Source organism: Hyla sarda, chromosome 8 (assembly GCF_029499605.1).
Source record: "Hyla sarda isolate aHylSar1 chromosome 8, aHylSar1.hap1, whole genome shotgun sequence".
In the NCBI taxonomy this organism is placed as follows: domain Eukaryota; kingdom Metazoa; phylum Chordata; class Amphibia; order Anura; family Hylidae; genus Hyla; species Hyla sarda.
This window is the reverse complement of record NC_079196.1, coordinates 36,787,095-36,804,721: the sequence shown is the minus strand read 5'-3', so window position 1 is coordinate 36,804,721 and position 17,627 is coordinate 36,787,095.

The window sequence follows — 17,627 nt, the reverse complement described above, 5'->3', positions numbered from 1 at the left end:
GTCTAGCGCTACCAACTGGTTAGGCCTTTCACTCTGTATGGAATGGAGGGGTGCTCTTGCGTCTTTGCATCCATTCTTGGTGACGTTGCAGATGGTACACTCACTGCACAATTTCTCTATGTCGCTCTGCATCCCAATCCAGTAGAACCTTTATTTGAATAGCCATCGGTCTTGTGGACTCCAAAGTGTCCCGACTGATCATGATATGCGTTGAGGACCATTGCCGCATCTCTTCAGGGAACCAGAATCTGATGAAGCCGATCACCAGAAACCGGTACAACAATCCTTTGTGCACGAACAGTCGCTTCCTCTGTCGCCACAGACGTATGAACTCGTAGTCACACTGAGCCCGGCGTAGATGGATTGGTACCTTTTTCATCAGAAGGTAGTCCAACAGATCCCCCATGACTCGACTTTTGTCCTGTAGAGTCTTCCAGGTATATATGTCTTCCTGGACCTTCTCGGACTCTTCGAGGGTGGTCACAGTATTCTGACTCACGAACCTCTGGTAAAATGGGGGCATCTCCACTTCTTCTCACTAGTATTTGACAGGTGGTTCTTCCCCGGGGGTCATTCGAGATAGTACATCGGCGTTCACATTGGACTTGACGCTTCTGTACTTGATGGTGAAGTTGTAGTTGGCCAATCTTGAGGCCCAACGCTGCTCGATGGCACCCAGTTTGTCAGTATTCAGATGGGCCAATGGGTTATTATGCGTGTAGACCATGAATGGTGTGGCAGCCAAGTAGTCTTTAAACTTCTGTTACAACCCATACAAGAGCGAGGAGTTCCAGATTGAAGGAGCTGTAGTCGGCGTAGTTTTTCTTTGCATCTTGCAGATTACTACTGGCATAGGCAATCACTCGCTCTTGCCCATCTTGTACTTGGGACAGGACAGCTCCCAGACCTTCAAAGCTGGCATCGCTATACAACTGGAATGGCTGACTGTAGTCTGGATACGCCAGGATGGGTGGTTCTTCAACAGGTGTTTAAGAGCTTGGAACGCTGTTTCTTGCTCTTCGGCCCACTAAACAGGTAGTCTTCCACTGTAATTCTCCTACGCCGTACCCTGTAAGAGAGTTGTGAGGGGTTCTGCAATCTGGCCAAAGTGGGGAATGAAGCGGCGGTAGTAGCCGGCAAATCCCAGGTAGCTCCTGACATCTTTATCCATACGTGGGGTAGGCCAGTCCTTGACAATCTCTATCTTCTCGGGATTAGGCTAGACTACCTTGGCGCTGACAACATGACCTAGGTAATGTACCTGAGGTTTAAGCAGATGACACTTAGACGGTTTAATCTTCAGCCCATGTTTGATCAAGACTTGGAAGACGTCTGACAGATGTCTGAAGTGCTCCTGGTAGGATTTGGAGTACACAATGACATAATCTAGGTACAACAGGACACTTTGAAAGTTTAGATGGCCCAGGAATCGCTTCATCAGACGCTGGAAAGTAGCAGGGTCATTACACAGCCCGAATGGCATACTCTTGAATTTGAACAGTCCCATGGGTGTCACAAAAGCTGTCTTCTCTCAGTCTTCTACGGCCATAGGCACTTACCAATACCCACTGGGTAAGTCCAAGGTGGAGAAGTAGGCAGCTGACCCGAGTGCTGTAAGTGACTCTTCGATTCTTGGAAGTGGATAAGCGTCCTTATGTGTGACATTGTTCAGTTTCCTGTAGTTGAGACAAAAATGGATGGCCCCATCCTTCTTCTTGACCAAGACAAGGGGCGCCGCCCAGGGACTTTGAATCTCTTCAATAATATAGGCGTTCTTCATGTCAACCAGCATCTTCTTAACGGCTTGATACATGCCTGGCGCGACCAGACGGTGACTTTCTTTGATAGGTGAGCTGTCGCCTGTCAGAATCCGGTGCTGGATCATGAACGTACAGCCAAAGTCGGTCGGGTGCTTATTGAAAGCCTCATGATGTCTCTTGGCGACATTGATGACTCCACTGACTTGATCTCCCGGAGTGGCTGCATCTCCCACTTGGAGTTGTGCCCACCAGGGCTTAGGGGAACTTACAGCAGATTTCGGAGTCACTTGGGCCGTCCGCTGTCAGGCCATGTTGCATTCTGTTAAGATGTCCCTTGATTCTAAAAGATACGGCTGGGTGACTGGAGTGCATTTAGGTAGGACTGTAGTCACATCGGACAGATTGACTAACCGTACTGGAACTCTCCCATTGATAACTGTGACAAGGCCTCTTGCAGCTCAGACTAGGGGGTGGTGTTCCAACTGCATAGGTTCCAGAAGGGCTTGATAGTTGTGACTGCTGGATGTTTTCCTGGGGTCGGTCCTTGACCCCCAGAGAGGATTGCGTTTAAACCCCAGCAGTGCATTGTCCAGTGTCCAGACTTGTTACAGTGGGTACAAAAGGGTCTATTACTCCCAGAATGTCTATCGGGTGAAGGAGCACTGTAACTGGGATCACATGGAGATGGAGCAGAGGAGGTTTCTCTAGGCAAGGATTGTTCACGGGAGAGGGGAGCAGACCGGGTGGCGAGCTCCTGGACAACCTTAGTCAATTGTGCAATGTCTTGTTTAATACACTGTAGGTCTGAATTTGTAGTGACTGACAGAGTTGCTTGGACTGCTGTGACTGGCAAAGTAGATGACTCTGGGGCGTGGACAGGTGACGGTCTGGCTACCGCCCCTTGTGGCTCTTGGGCGGGTGTAAGTGGTGTACAAACTTCTTCTAACTCAGTCCCGGACTCAATCACTTGTATAGCCAGTCTCTTGAGAATTTTATATTGGGATTTTAGACCGCTAACATTCTCAGTTGGGCTTTGTCCCACTTATTAAGAGCCCCATCAATAAATCTGAAAATTAACACCTTGTTGCCCTGCTCGGGAGTTATACCATCTAATTTTCGGACAGTCTCTAGGGCATTCTGCAAGGCTGCGGCATAAGCTCTCAAGGTCTCACCTGGCTTCTGTCGCCTTTCATACAGCTGAGACATACTTCTGATGGAGAATGTGACTAAAATACCTGGTACAGTCCTTCAAAGATCTGCTCAACAATAGCCTTCTCGGAGGCCAGGTGCGGAATTCCTATAGTACTGGTCTCTGAAGCTGTAATGTGAGAAACTGCACCTGTTGATTAGGAGGGTGAGAATAAAAGACAAACAAACTCTGGATCCTCTCCTTGAAATCCCTCAGGGAGGTGGGGTCTTGTTACGCCGAGCGCTCCGGGTCCCCGCTCCTCCCCGGAGCGCTCGCTTCACTCCCTCCGCTGCAGCGCTCCGGTCACGTCCTCTGACCCGGGGCGCTGCGATCCCGCTGCCAGCCGGGATGCGATTCGCGATGCGGGTAGCGCCCGCTCGCGATGCGCACCCCGGCTCCCCTACCTGACTCGCTCCCCGTCTGTTCTGTCCCGGCGCGCGCGGCCCCGCTCCCTAGGGCGCGCGCGCGCCGGGTCTCTGCGATTTAAAGGGCCACTGCGCCGCTGATTGGCGCAGTGGTTCCAATTAGGGTAATCACCTGTGCACTTCCCTATATTACCTCACTTCCCTTGCACTCCCTTGCCGGATCTTGTTGCCTTAGTGCCAGTGAAAGCGTTCCTTGTGTGTTCCTTGCCTGTGTTTCCAGACCTTCTGCCGTTGCCCCTGACTACGATCCTTGCTGCCTGCCCCGACCTTCTGCTACGTCCGACCTTGCTTCTGCCTACTCCCTTGTACCGCGCCTATCTTCAGCAGCCAGAGAGGTGAGCCGTTGCTAGTGGATACGACCTGGTCACTACCGCCGCAGCAAGACCATCCCGCTTTGCGGCGGGCTCTGGTGAAAACCAGTAGTGGCTTAGAACCGGTCCACTAGCACGGTCCACGCCAATCCCTCTCTGGCACAGAGGGTCCACTACCTGCCAGCCGGCATCGTGACAGTAGATCCGGCCATGGATCCCGCTGAAGTTCCTCTGCCAGTTGTCGCTGACCTCACCACGGTGGTCGCCCAGCAGTCACAACAGATAGCGCAACAAGGCCAACAGCTGTCTCAACTGACCGTTATGCTACAACAGTTACTACCACAGCTTCAGCAGTCATCTCCTCCGCCAGCTCCTGCACCTCCTCCGCAGCGAGTGGCCGCTCCTGGGATACGCTTATCCTTGCCGGATAAATTTGATGGGGACTCTAAGTTTTGCCGTGGCTTTCTTTCCCAATGTTCCCTGCATCTGGAGATGATGTCGGACCTCTTTCCCACTGAAAGGTCTAAGGTGGCTTTCGTAGTCAGTCTTCTGTCCGGAAAAGCCCTGTCATGGGCCACACCGCTCTGGGACCGCAATGACCCCGTCACTGCCTCTGTACACTCCTTCTTCTCGGAAATCCGAAGTGTCTTTGAGGAACCTGCCCGAGCCTCTTCTGCTGAGACTGCCCTGTTGAACCTGGTCCAGGGTAATTCTTCCGTTGGCGAGTATGCCGTACAGTTCCGTACACTTGCTTCAGAATTGTCCTGGAATAATGAGGCCCTCTGCGCGACCTTCAAAAAAGGCCTATCCAGCAACATTAAAGATGTTCTGGCCGCACGAGAAATTCCTGCTAATCTACATGAACTTATTCACCTAGCCACTCGCATTGACATGCGTTTTTCTGAAAGGCGTCAGGAACTCCGCCAAGATATGGACTCTGTTCGCACGAGGCGTTTCGTCTCCTCGGCTCCTCTCTCCTCTGGTCCCCTGCAATCTGTTCCTGTGCCTCCCGCCGTGGAGGCTATGCAGGTCGACCGGTCTCGCCTGACACCTCAAGAGAGGACACGACGCCGTATGGAGAACCTCTGCCTGTACTGTGCTAGTACCGAACACTTCCTGAGGGATTGTCCTATCCGTCCTCCCCGCCTGGAAAGACGTACGCTGACTCCGCACAAAGGTGAGACAGTCCTTGATGTCTTCTCTGCTTCTCCACGTCTTACTGTGCCTGTGCGGATGTCTGCCTCTGCCTTCTCCTTCTCTACGGTGGCCTTCTTGGACTCTGGATCTGCAGGAAATTTTATTTTGGCCTCTCTCGTCTACAGGTTCAACATCCCGGTGACCAGTCTCGCCAGACCCCTCTACATCAATTGTGTAAATAATGAAAGATTGGACTGTACCATACGTTTCCGCACGGAGCCCCTTCTTATGAGCATCGGAGCTCATCATGAGAGGATTGAACTTTTGGTCCTCCCCAATTGCACCTCAGAAATTCTCCTTGGACTTCCCTGGCTTCAACTTCATTCCCCAACCCTGGATTGGTCCACTGGGGAGATCAAGAGTTGGGGGTCCTCTTGTTCCAAGAACTGTCTAAAACCGGTTCCCAGTAACCCTTGCCGTAACTCTGTGGTTCCTCCAGTAACCGGTCTCCCTAAGGCCTATATGGACTTCGCGGATCTTTTCTGCAAAAGACAAGCTGAGACTCTACCTCCTCACAGGCCTTATGATTGCCCTATCGACCTCCTCCCGGGCACTACTCCACCCCGGGGCAGAATTTATCCTCTCTCTGCCCCAGAGACTCTTGCCATGTCCGAATACGTCCAGGAGAATCTAAAAAAGGGCTTTATCCGTAAATCCTCCTCTCCTGCCGGAGCCGGATTTTTCTTTGTGTCCAAAAAAGATGGCTCCCTACGTCCTTGCATTGACTACCGCGGTCTTAATAAAATCACGGTTAAGAACCGCTACCCCTTACCCCTCATCTCTGAACTCTTTGATCGCCTCCAAGGTGCCCACATCTTCACTAAATTGGACTTAAGAGGCGCCTATAACCTCATCCGCATCAGAGAGGGGGACGAGTGGAAAACGGCATTTAACACCAGAGATGGACACTTTGAGTATCTGGTCATGCCCTTTGGACTGTGCAATGCCCCTGCCGTCTTCCAAGACTTTGTCAATGAAATTTTTCGTGATCTGTTATACTCCTGTGTTGTTGTATATCTGGACGATATCCTAATTTTTTCTGCCAATCTAGAAGAACACCGCCAGCATGTCCGTATGGTTCTTCAGAGACTTCGTGACAACCAACTCTATGCCAAAATTGAGAAATGTCTGTTTGAATGCCAATCTCTTCCTTTTCTAGGATACTTGGTCTCTGGCCAGGGACTACAAATGGATCCAGACAAACTCTCTGCCGTCTTAGATTGGCCACGCCCCTCCGGACTCCGTGCTATCCAACGCTTTTTGGGGTTCGCCAATTATTACAGGCAATTTATTCCACATTTTTCTACCATTGTGGCTCCTATCGTGGCTTTAACCAAAAAAAATGCTGATCCCAAGTCCTGGCCTCCTCAAGCAGAAGACGCCTTTAAACGACTCAAGTCTGCCTTTTCTTCGGCTCCCGTGCTCTCCAGACCTGACCCTTCCAAACCCTTCCTATTGGAGGTTGATGCCTCCTCAGTGGGAGCTGGAGCTGTTCTTCTACAAAAAAATTCTTCCGGGCATGCTGTCACTTGTGGTTTTTTCTCTAGGACCTTCTCTCCAGCGGAGAGGAACTACTCCATCGGGGATCGAGAGCTTCTAGCCATTAAATTAGCACTTGAGGAATGGAGGCATCTGCTGGAGGGATCAAGATTTCCTGTTATTATCTACACCGACCACAAGAACCTCTCCTACCTCCAGTCTGCCCAACGGCTGAATCCTCGCCAGGCCCGGTGGTCTCTGTTCTTTGCCCGATTTAATTTTGAGATTCACTTTCGTCCTGCCGATAAGAACATTAGGGCCGATGCTCTCTCTCGTTCCTCGGATGCCTCAGAAGTTGATCTCCCTCCGCAACACATCATTCCACCTGACTGCCTGATCTCCACTTCTCCTGCCTCCATCAGGCAGACTCCTCCAGGAAAGACCTTTGTTTATCCACGCCAACGCCTCGGAATCCTCAAATGGGGTCACTCCTCCCATCTCGCAGGTCATGCGGGCATCAAGAAATCTGTGCAACTCATCTCTCGCTTCTATTGGTGGCCGACTCTGGAGACGGATGTTGGGGACTTTGTGCGAGCCTGCACTATCTGTGCCCGGGATAAGACTCCTCGCCAGAAGCCCGCTGGTTTTCTTCATCCTCTGCCTGTCCCCGAACAGCCTTGGTCTCTGATTGGTATGGATTTTATTACTGATTTACCCCCTTCCCGTGGCAACACTGTTATTTGGGTGGTCGTTGATCGATTCTCCAAAATGGCACATTTCATCCCTCTTCCTGGTCTTCCTTCTGCGCCTCAGTTGGCTAAACAATTTTTTGTACACATTTTTCGTCTTCACGGGTTGCCTACGCAGATTGTCTCGGATAGAGGTGTCCAATTCGTGTCTAAATTCTGGAGGGCTCTCTGTAAACAACTCAAGATTAAATTAAATTTTTCCTCTGCATATCATCCCCAGTCCAATGGACAAGTAGAAAGAATTAACCAGATCTTGGGTGATTATTTGCGACATTTTGTTTCCTCCCGCCAGGATGACTGGGCAGATCTCCTTCCATGGGCCGAATTCTCGTATAACTTCAGGGTCTCTGAATCTTCCTCCAAATCCCCATTTTTCGTGGTGTACGGCCGTCACCCTCTTCCCCCCATCCCTACCCCCTTGCCCTCTGGTCTGCCCGCTGTGGATGAAATTTCTCGTGACCTTTCCATTATATGGAGAGAGACCCAAAATTCTCTCTTACAGGCTTCTTCACGCATGAAGAGGTTCGCGGATAAGAAAAGAAGAGCTCCCCCCGTTTTTTCCCCTGGAGACAAGGTATGGCTCTCCGCTAAATATGTCCGCTTCCGTGTCCCTAGCTACAAGTTGGGACCACGCTATCTTGGTCCTTTCAAAATTTTGTGTCAAATTAATCCTGTCTCTTATAAACTTCTTCTTCCTCCTTCTCTTCGTATCCCTAATGCCTTTCACGTCTCTCTTCTCAAACCACTCATCCTCAACCGTTTTTCTCCCAAATCTGTTCCTCCCACTCCTGTTTCCGGCTCCTCGGACGTCTTCTCGGTCAAGGAAATTTTGGCTGCCAAAAAGGTCAGAGGGAAAAATTTTTTTTTAGTAGACTGGGAGGGTTGTGGTCCTGAAGAGAGATCCTGGGAACCTGAGGACAACATCCTTGACAAAAGTCTGCTCCTCAGGTTCTCAGGCTCCAAGAAGAGGGGGAGACCCAAGGGGGGGGGTACTGTTACGCCGAGCGCTCCGGGTCCCCGCTCCTCCCCGGAGCGCTCGCTTCACTCCCTCCGCTGCAGCGCTCCGGTCACGTCCTCTGACCCGGGGCGCTGCGATCCCGCTGCCAGCCGGGATGCGATTCGCGATGCGGGTAGCGCCCGCTCGCGATGCGCACCCCGGCTCCCCTACCTGACTCGCTCCCTGTCTGTTCTGTCCCGGCGCGCGCGGCCCGCTCCCTAGGGCGCGCGCGCGCCGGGTCTCTGCGATTTAAAGGGCCACTGCGCCGCTGATTGGCGCAGTGGTTCCAATTAGGGTAATCACCTGTGCACTTCCCTATATTACCTCACTTCCCTTGCACTCCCTTGCCGGATCTTGTTGCCTTAGTGCCAGTGAAAGCGTTCCTTGTGTGTTCCTTGCCTGTGTTTCCAGACCTTCTGCCGTTGCCCCTGACTACGATCCTTGCTGCCTGCCCCGACCTTCTGCTACGTCCGACCTTGCTTCTGCCTACTCCCTTGTACCGCGCCTATCTTCAGCAGCCAGAGAGGTGAGCCGTTGCTAGTGGATACGACCTGGTCACTACCGCCGCAGCAAGACCATCCCGCTTTGCGGCGGGCTCTGGTGAAAACCAGTAGTGGCTTAGAACCGGTCCACTAGCACGGTCCACGCCAATCCCTCTCTGGCACAGAGGGTCCACTACCTGCCAGCCGGCATCGTGACAGGTCTCCATTGTAGGTAAGGAGGACAGGGTTCCCCATGAATACTGGTGCTGACATCTTGTGGACTTTTTGAGTCACTTTAAGATGAATTGAGTGTGCTGTCGCTTTAAGATGAATTGAGTGCGCTGCCGCTTTAAGATTATTTGAGTGCGCTGCCACTTTAAGATGATTTGAGTGCGCTGTCACTTTAAGAAGATTTTGAGTGCGTTGTTGCTTTAAGATGATTTGTCTCATTAAGACATCCGGCAAGGTGCTGCAGCAGCTTAATCTTGGCTAACTGGAACCCTCTGAGTGGCTCCCCCACTATATTGCAAGTACCTGGGGACACTGTTAGGCACTAAGGGGTTAATGCGAGCTGCCACAGATGCCAGAGACTTACTGCAGGAGATCGTTGGTTTATGCAGAATCTGCACTGAGCGGGTGCTTGACTCTATATCGCAGAGCCGGACACAGCCGCCAGAACCTTCAATATGGCTGTGCCCAGGGAACTTCCTGTTTGGTCTGGCTGGTAAAGTCTTCCCCCGTGAAACACAGGGCGGATCTTTAGTTCCTCTTTGCACACTGAAGAGGCGTCACCGCTGGGGACTGACGGGGCAGAGCTGCGACCGCTCGCGCGCGTGGGAAGCACCAGACTACGATTAACCCTTTCAGATACTGATTTTATGTACTTTGCAATGGCAATTAACAGTCTTTCCTTCACCTCCCCATCTACTTCAGCAGCGCTTGCCAGTAACACTTTGCAATTAGAACAGTCCCGTACACTTTTCTGGAGCAAACTTTTTCGCATCGGCGTACGATTTTTCTCAGACACAGTTCAGACTAGGGGGAAGGACTTGTGGCTTTGTTGCTTATGGCACACACCCAAATCCTGTTCGTGATGCCAAAGATTGTGGTGAGCCACGGGTGTGAGGTGAGGTGTAATGGGCAGATGGTGTTGCCCAGGGGTAGTTGGTATTAACCCCTTCGTGTTCATGACGCTAGGGCGTGGTTTGCCTATGTAACCACCCAAAGGTAGCACCGCTAGTCCTAGGTTAGGCAGGGGTAAATAATAGTCCAAGGCCAGGTTAAGGTTAAAAGTATCTTTTACTGAGGTTAGACAGGTGTTACAGTCTATACAGCTCGGCCAGGATCCCAGAGAGGCTACCAGTAACACAGGGAACCTCACAGCTTGCTAGGACTTGCAGTGACTGGAGAGACTATAGGTGCAGGCCACGCTGACTACAATTGACTTGACGTGACTGAAGATGATGACAGCAGATAAAGATGACTTGACTTACTGACTTGTGGCTGCAATTTAGATTGAGGCCTCCAGATGTGCTGTACACTGGTTTTGAGACATCTGGACTGGATTGAACCCCAGGAACAAGAGAGAGAGATTGTAGTACCCCCCCCCCCTTATAAAGGGAATTTAGGGTTAATTGCGAAGATCCGTCCGGATTTAGGGGATAGATAAGGTTCGTGATCTTGCAGAGTGCTTAGGGATTGATACACTCACGGTTTGGTAACGATCAGCCGTTGCCGCAAGGCTCAGACCTAAACTCACTGATGACAGCAGCGCAGATCCTTCTCTCATGAAAGCCCGGGAACAAGAGAGCGAGCTATGGGCAGGGCCGTTTTAATTGGTCTGGATATCTGTCACTCACTGTTACAAGGAATTGGTGGCGCAATACGTCACAGGGACCTCCAAAGGTCCCCAAGCAAAAACCATAGAGTTTACCTGATCACGTGACCCGCAGGTCCTGTTATGCTCCGTACAGGTAATTAACCACTTATATACATTTGTACAATTATATTTATATAAATCCAGAGTAAACTGTAAGATAACTAATATCTAAATGAGAGGTGACAAGGTGTGTACTAAATAAGAAGGACCCCCATGTCCTAGGGACTCTGGCTATGGGGACCTATATACAGGTACCGCATAGGATGCGGTACCAGGACACCACATAATAATCATGTGACCAACATCAAAGGTCCTTTGCACTTAATATACAACCTATACACATTATGGGGGAACACTGCAGGAGAGCCCTGAGGACGTACATGGACTCAACCTGACAGGACTGTAGGAACATATCCCGTACTGGGACATCACTTAAATGTACCTCCTGGTGCACAAAGTACCTCCGCATCAGGATGTACATTTTCGTTAAGTTGTCAAAGTGGTCCAAGGCTTGGCTGATAATACAATTTTGCACCAGAAAATTGGCATACATTATGGCAATAATGTTTGGTGTGTGGCAAAAATGCCCCAAGTATCTCTATATTCTTTTGTGTGTTTTTTTTTTTTTTTTTTAGAAAAAAGTCATGAATTTTATTTATTCCAAACACACAAACAAAATAATGCTAAGCTAACCAACCCGTTCTGGCACACTTTATTAGACTAGACTGGGCCTGCAGAAGTTGGGGATTATGCTTCCTCACTCTACTCATACTCGATGTGCTGGTGTCATACTAAAGGCATCAGCACTATCTTAGTCTGTCTATTGTTACTGGATGGAAGTAGTGGTGGTAAAATTAGGGTCACCATGAGTACTGTTTGGGTGGCACTGAAGGTATTTGATGAAAGAATACAGATTTAATTATATTTAAAGGGCTACTCCGGCGCTTAGACATCTTCCACGCCGCACCCCGTTAGAATCATCCCCCGGAGCGTGCTTGCTCCGGGTCTGATTACTGGCGATCACGGGGACGGAGCATAGTGACGTCACAGCTCCGCCCTGGTGTGACATCACATTCTGCCCCCTCAATGCAAGCCAAAGGCTTGAATGGAGGGGACGGAGCGTGACATCACACGGAGTGGAGCCTTGACGTCACTATGCTCCGTCCCCGTGATCGCCAGTAATCAGACCCGGAGCGAGCACGCTCCGGAGGCTGATTCTAACGGGGTGCGGCGTGGAAGATCACGGGGGTCCCCAGAGGCAGGACCCCCGCGATAAGGCCTCTTATCCCCTATCCTTTGGATAAGGGATAAGATGTCTTAGCGCCGGAGTACCCCTTTAAAGTAACTGACTGGACTGTGCTTCTGGTACCAGTTGTGTCTCCTCCTTTCCAGTACAAGTACCAAGCCATATGCTCCCATATCCCTTCTAGCAATGTCCCTGCTTCATTTCACAAGACAAATTAGTGCAAGTGAAATTCACAATTTCTTTGAGACTGGAGGGAACACTTCTTTATGACATAATGACAAAATTTATGTAAATGCTTGTTTTCCTTGTATTACCATCTGGCAGACTGGTGAATGATTTCAGGTTTGACTGATGTCGGGACAACACTCTGAGGGATTTTACATACAGTGTTTCTTTTTTTTTTTTTATTCCACTACAGTTTTGGGGTAGCTTTTGGCGCGAACACCAGAAGTTGATTTTAGAGGAATGGAAAATATAAAGGAAAGACTATATTTGCCTTACTTAGGCCGATTTCACACTACAGAATCTCCAGCTGGCTGGGTGCGGGCAGTGCTGACCAGTGGCGATTAAATCAGTTGGCACAAGGACTGCGCAGATATTGCTGTCCCCATAGATGGCAATGTTTGCAGAGAGGAGATCCGCCAGAACATTGAATCTGCAGTCTGCCCTGTGCAGCAGGATCCCATTGCCATCATTAGGACTCTGCTGCTCCGGAATTTCCAAGCAGAATTTCAAAACGGAATTCCGCTTGGAAATTCAGTAGTGTGATGCCGGCCTTACTCTCGCGAGCCTCCGGTATCATTGAGCAGCACTTGTTATTGAGGTTGGCATCAGACACTCAGCTCAGCCAATCACTAGCCACAACAGTGTCCAATCTTAGCCAGGGATTGGCTGCTGAGTGGCAATGTCTCATGCCACCTTCAGCACCAGGAAGCTCTAGGGGCCATAATAACAGCGACTGCACAGGAGCCAGGAAGGTGAGTACAGGTTTTATTTTCTTTTATAATTCAGTCTGGGCATTTTGGGACTTTCTCCTGGGCTATCCCTTAAAAACAAACAAAAAATAAAATAAAAAAATAATGCCAGTGGTCTTTATTTGGATGTTTTTTTTCCTAGTGTTTTTTTTTTGTTTTGTTTATTTTTCCTATAACAGTCTCTCATCAATACAGCTTCCTTTTGGAGATTGACAATGGTTGGGACTTTAGCTTTAAGAGTCTCTAGTATATGGCGCTGTTCCACTGGATTTAGGGGAATTAGTTGCAGTCCAGAAGTCAGGCTAGTATTAGCAGGAATTAGAATAAGACTCACGATTTTTGGTTCTGCTGAGGCCGTAGGTTTTGAGGCCTAGCGTGTCTTTGAAATTTGCGTAGCACACCGTCCTGTTAGTCCGGCGTCCACGAAAGCAGCAACCCAAGAGAGCGATAATTGGACGCAGCTCCCTTATATGGGCAGGGGCTGGACTAACGCTAATTGGTCCAAATGGATGTCAATCCCCTTTACAGAGATTTCTGGGTAACACGTGACCCAAGGACCTCCTAAGGTCCTGCAACATACCATAGAGGTTACTAGCTTGGTCACATGATCGAAGGTCCTGCGACGCTGAACAAGGTAAGTACTATACATTTCTATACAATATAGCTATAATTATTAATATATACATTTATTAACATTAAAGTTAGACTAGGGGCTGTCCCACCTGATGAACCCTACCTGAACGTAGTTACTCTGACTTTGGGGACCTCTACACTAGTTACTGGATGCAATATGGTACCGGGACACCACATAGCTAAAGTTTATTAAAGGATTCTTCATTTCATTCACTTTCCAATAAAGTGTTTTTCCCAACCAGGGTGCCTCCAACTGTTGCAAAACTACAACTCCTAGCATGTGCGGACAGTCTTTGGCTGTCCAGGGGATGCAGAGAGTTGTAGTTTGCAACAGCTGAAGGTTAGCAATGTAGCGTGTTTAAGAACTCCATTCTCTGACAAAACATCTTCCCACCATATACGTAGAAAATTCTTCCATTCACTTGTTACAGAGGACCGTCTGCCAGTCTGTGAGTTTGGCTGCCCAAAGAAACAAGCTATTCTTGCAACAGTCCAACCATTCTTGTTGCTTTGATACACTAACTTCAAATGACCATGCGTGAGGGTGGAGTGCCATCACAGTGCACTCCTTAGTCTAGATAGTAACCAAATCTGCATGCTACATCTGAGTTTTGTTGTGGATTTGGTTATAAATTTGCTATAGATATCACCCAAGGCATATTGTCTGTTTTGTTGCCCTAATAGTTCCTTCTTATACTACTTAAAGGAGAACTGTAGTGAAAATGTTTTAACTACCTCTGTTCCCGGGCTGCAAAAACTACCTTCCGACATTCCCCCCTCCCACCGTGGCTGGTCCTCCGTGGCTTGTCTTCTTCCTGCTTCCTGGGGTCGGTGATAGGCTGAGCACACTGTCATGTAAGGAGCCCAGGCAGCAGGGAGAAGGCGGGCATGGGCCCTGACGTTGCCTATCACCAGCCGATGCAGGACAACGCTGCGGCCGACTATGTGCTGAGTGCAGCATGACTCACCGTCCCCAGGAAGCAGCAAAAAGACCAGCTCTGCGGGACTGAGATGCCGATACCGGCTAAACGGGAGAACGTCGGAAGGTGAGTTAAAGTTTTTTTTTTTTGTTTTAGTTTTTACAGGCACAGAGATAGTGAAAAAATTTTCACTATAGTTCTCCTTTAAATCTTCCCTGATTCTGCAGCGCTGCATATTCACTCACATTGGTCGCTGGTCCCATAGGGACTCACAAGCTAAATTCACCTATCAGCATGTTTTTGGAGTGTTGGGGGAAACCGGAGTACCAGGAGAAAACCCATGCAAACACTGGAAGAACATAGAAACTCTTTGCACTTCCACTTAAAATTGCACAATAAATATCACTGTTACAATTACATACAAAGCTCATATTACAATAGTACAATAACGCCTCATATGGATTATTTCAAAATTTACTAAGAGAAGTAACAAACTATTCATGTAAATGATTTGCTCCAAAGTAAGCCTAAGATGGTGCTGATAAACATGAAGTGTTATGGACCCACTGAGGGATACTCAGTCCTTTGGTGGATATCTAAACCTTACCCAGACCATCACGTTGGGGCTAAATATTAAAGGCATTGACCTTTCATTACAATTATCCCCTTTCCAAAGACCCTCTCTAAACTTAAGTCCACTGTTAGACATCTTATGCCCTATCCAAAGGATAGGGGATAAGAAGTCTGATTGCGGAGGGCCCATACTTGGGACCCCCCACGATCCCCTCTGCAGCAGCCCGGAGCTAAGTTTTCTCCGAGGCTGATGATGGGCTGTGTAGGGGACGGGGCATCGTGATGTCACGATGCCCTGTCCCCTGCACCACCTGTCATCAGCCTCAGAAAAAACTTAGCACCGGGCTGCTGAGGTACCGGGCTTCTGCAGGGGGGATCGCGGGGGTCCCCAGCAGCGGGCCCCCCGTGATCAGACATCTTATCCCCTATCCTTTGGATAGAGGACAAGATGTCTAACAGCAGAGTACCCCTTTAATAACAATAGTGTCTTGAGTCTCTAGTGAGACAGGAGTGGTACTCATTTGTGTGTTCTGTTGCTCTATTCATTGTCTATGTGGAGACAGTGGAGATAGCCAAGTACAGTGCTTGGTGATCTCTGGCAGTATCCATAGGTTATGAAGGGAGTGGCGTTGCACACGCGTGATCACTGCTCTGTTCTTACTAGAGACTCAGGATCCTCAAAATGCAGGGTGGGGAGCAGAGCAGTCAGACCCCCTGCTATTATACCATTGTCCCCTATGTATGGGAAATAAGCTGCAATGGTGGGACAACCCCTTTATTAAAGAGCTTCAGGTACAAGTTCCAAGTCATTTTCTCTAACCCTGTGGGGGTTATCTGAGGACTTATTTTTACATTTTAATGTATTCAGGATAGGGGAAAAAACATGAACACATGTAGCCATGGATATCTTGAACACGTCAACACAACACCTAACCTAATGCGTTGGAATATTCTAATGCACCAGAGATTATTATTCTTATTATTATTTTATTCCTAAAGTGTCCTTGGTACAAGGAATAAAGGAGTAATGTTAAAATTAGGTTTGTGTGTCTGTGCAATGTGTTAGGATAATTCATCTCAACTTCAGAATTGCAGTTCAAATATCATAAATATTTCCGGGGAAAAAAAAAATTCAAATCAACTGCCAGAAAGTGCCCAAAAATTATACAAATTAGTAAATTACTTCTATTTCATAATCTTAATCCTTCCAGTACCTATCAGCTGCTGAATGCTTCAGAGGAAGTTGTGTAGTTCTTTCCAGTCTGACCACAGTGCTCTCTGCTGACACCTCTGTCTGTGTCAAGAACTGTCCAGAGCAGGAGGGGTTTGCTGTGGGGATCTGTAACTGATCTGGTGCATCAGGGATAAAGATAATGTTGGCTCTTACCAACACATTATACAGGTACTCTTCTACTACTATCCTTTCCCTATTCAGACAGTGGCTAAGGTCTGGTCCGTGGTGTTGGGAAGGTTTCTACAACCGATTGCCTCGCCTAGAGCACCCCTGTGGGGGAGTATCCACCTTTAGGGGAGGACCAGGTTTTATTGTCCTTTTCAGACATGCAAGACAGATATCATATCCCTGGTAGTGCTTTTTTTCTGGTACCTTCAGCAAAGGCATGCTGTTAGGGTGCAGTTTGGCTCTTTGGCGGTAACTCCTGCCTTCTCTGAGGTGGAGCTTCTCCTAGGTACTGCGAACCTCTCCAAGCCTCTTGCCCAAGCTTATGCCCTTTTGCAGACTTTGGGGCTCAGTTCCTTTTAGATGGCCTTTAGAAAGTGGGTGGATCCTTTATTTGATGGATGACCAGTGGAAGGTGGTGGAGAGGTTGTACTACCCTACCGTGGTCAGTGCTAGGGATATGCTGATATAATCCAGGTTTGTGCTGCGCCCCTAGCACACCCCCGGAGAAGCTGAAGCATATTGGCGTTTCTCCTTCAGATGTTTGTTTTCATTGTTCAATGGAGGTGGGAAACATTCCTTCATGCGGTCTGGAGTTGCCCAAGTATTGCCCCTTTCTGGAGGGAGGTGATGCAGTTTCTAGAATAAAATTTGGAGTTCCCCTTTCTCCCCACTCCTCAGGTGTGTCTCCTAGGGCTTATAGCTGATGTTGAGTCTGATGAGAGAAGCTTATTAATTTGCTTCCTCCTCTTTTGTGCCTGTAAAGTGGTGTTAATGACTTGGAAGGATGCTTCTTTCCCTCCTCTGTCCAGGTGGATTAGCATGGTAAATAAGAATGTGCCTCTGTATCATGCCTCATATGTCAGTCGCAAGTGGCAAAATAAATTTGATAAGGTGTGGGTCCTGTGGCTTCTCCTTGGTGCTTCTACTGATCCTCCTGGTCAATGGTCCCAGTTGACCTGATGGAGCTCAGTTATTTGGTTACTGGTGGTTTTGGTTCCTGGGGAAGGAGTACCGATGTGTGTGTGGTTGGTTGGTTGTTTGGTTGTCTGTCTGTGTTGGGCCAGTTTGGCTCCAGTTTTTTTTGGATATACCATTATGCTTATTGCCTGGTGGGTGAATGGTTTGCTCATGCTCTCTTTCTTGTATTATGATACTGTGTATACTCACTGGAGTGCTCCCTGTTCCCAATGACTCGGTCTTGCCTTATGACTCCTGGAGTTTGTTTTATTTTTTGAACTGTGTGTTTTTTTTGCTTTGAAAATGATAAATAAATAGACAGGTGATTTCTAGTTTTTTTTTAAATTGTTTTTACCATACCCTGGCTACATTTAACTGTTTACCCTGGGCAATCCTTTTAACGTATGTCTATTGTTCGAAAACAAAATCCTATATACACCTAAGTCAGCTCCAT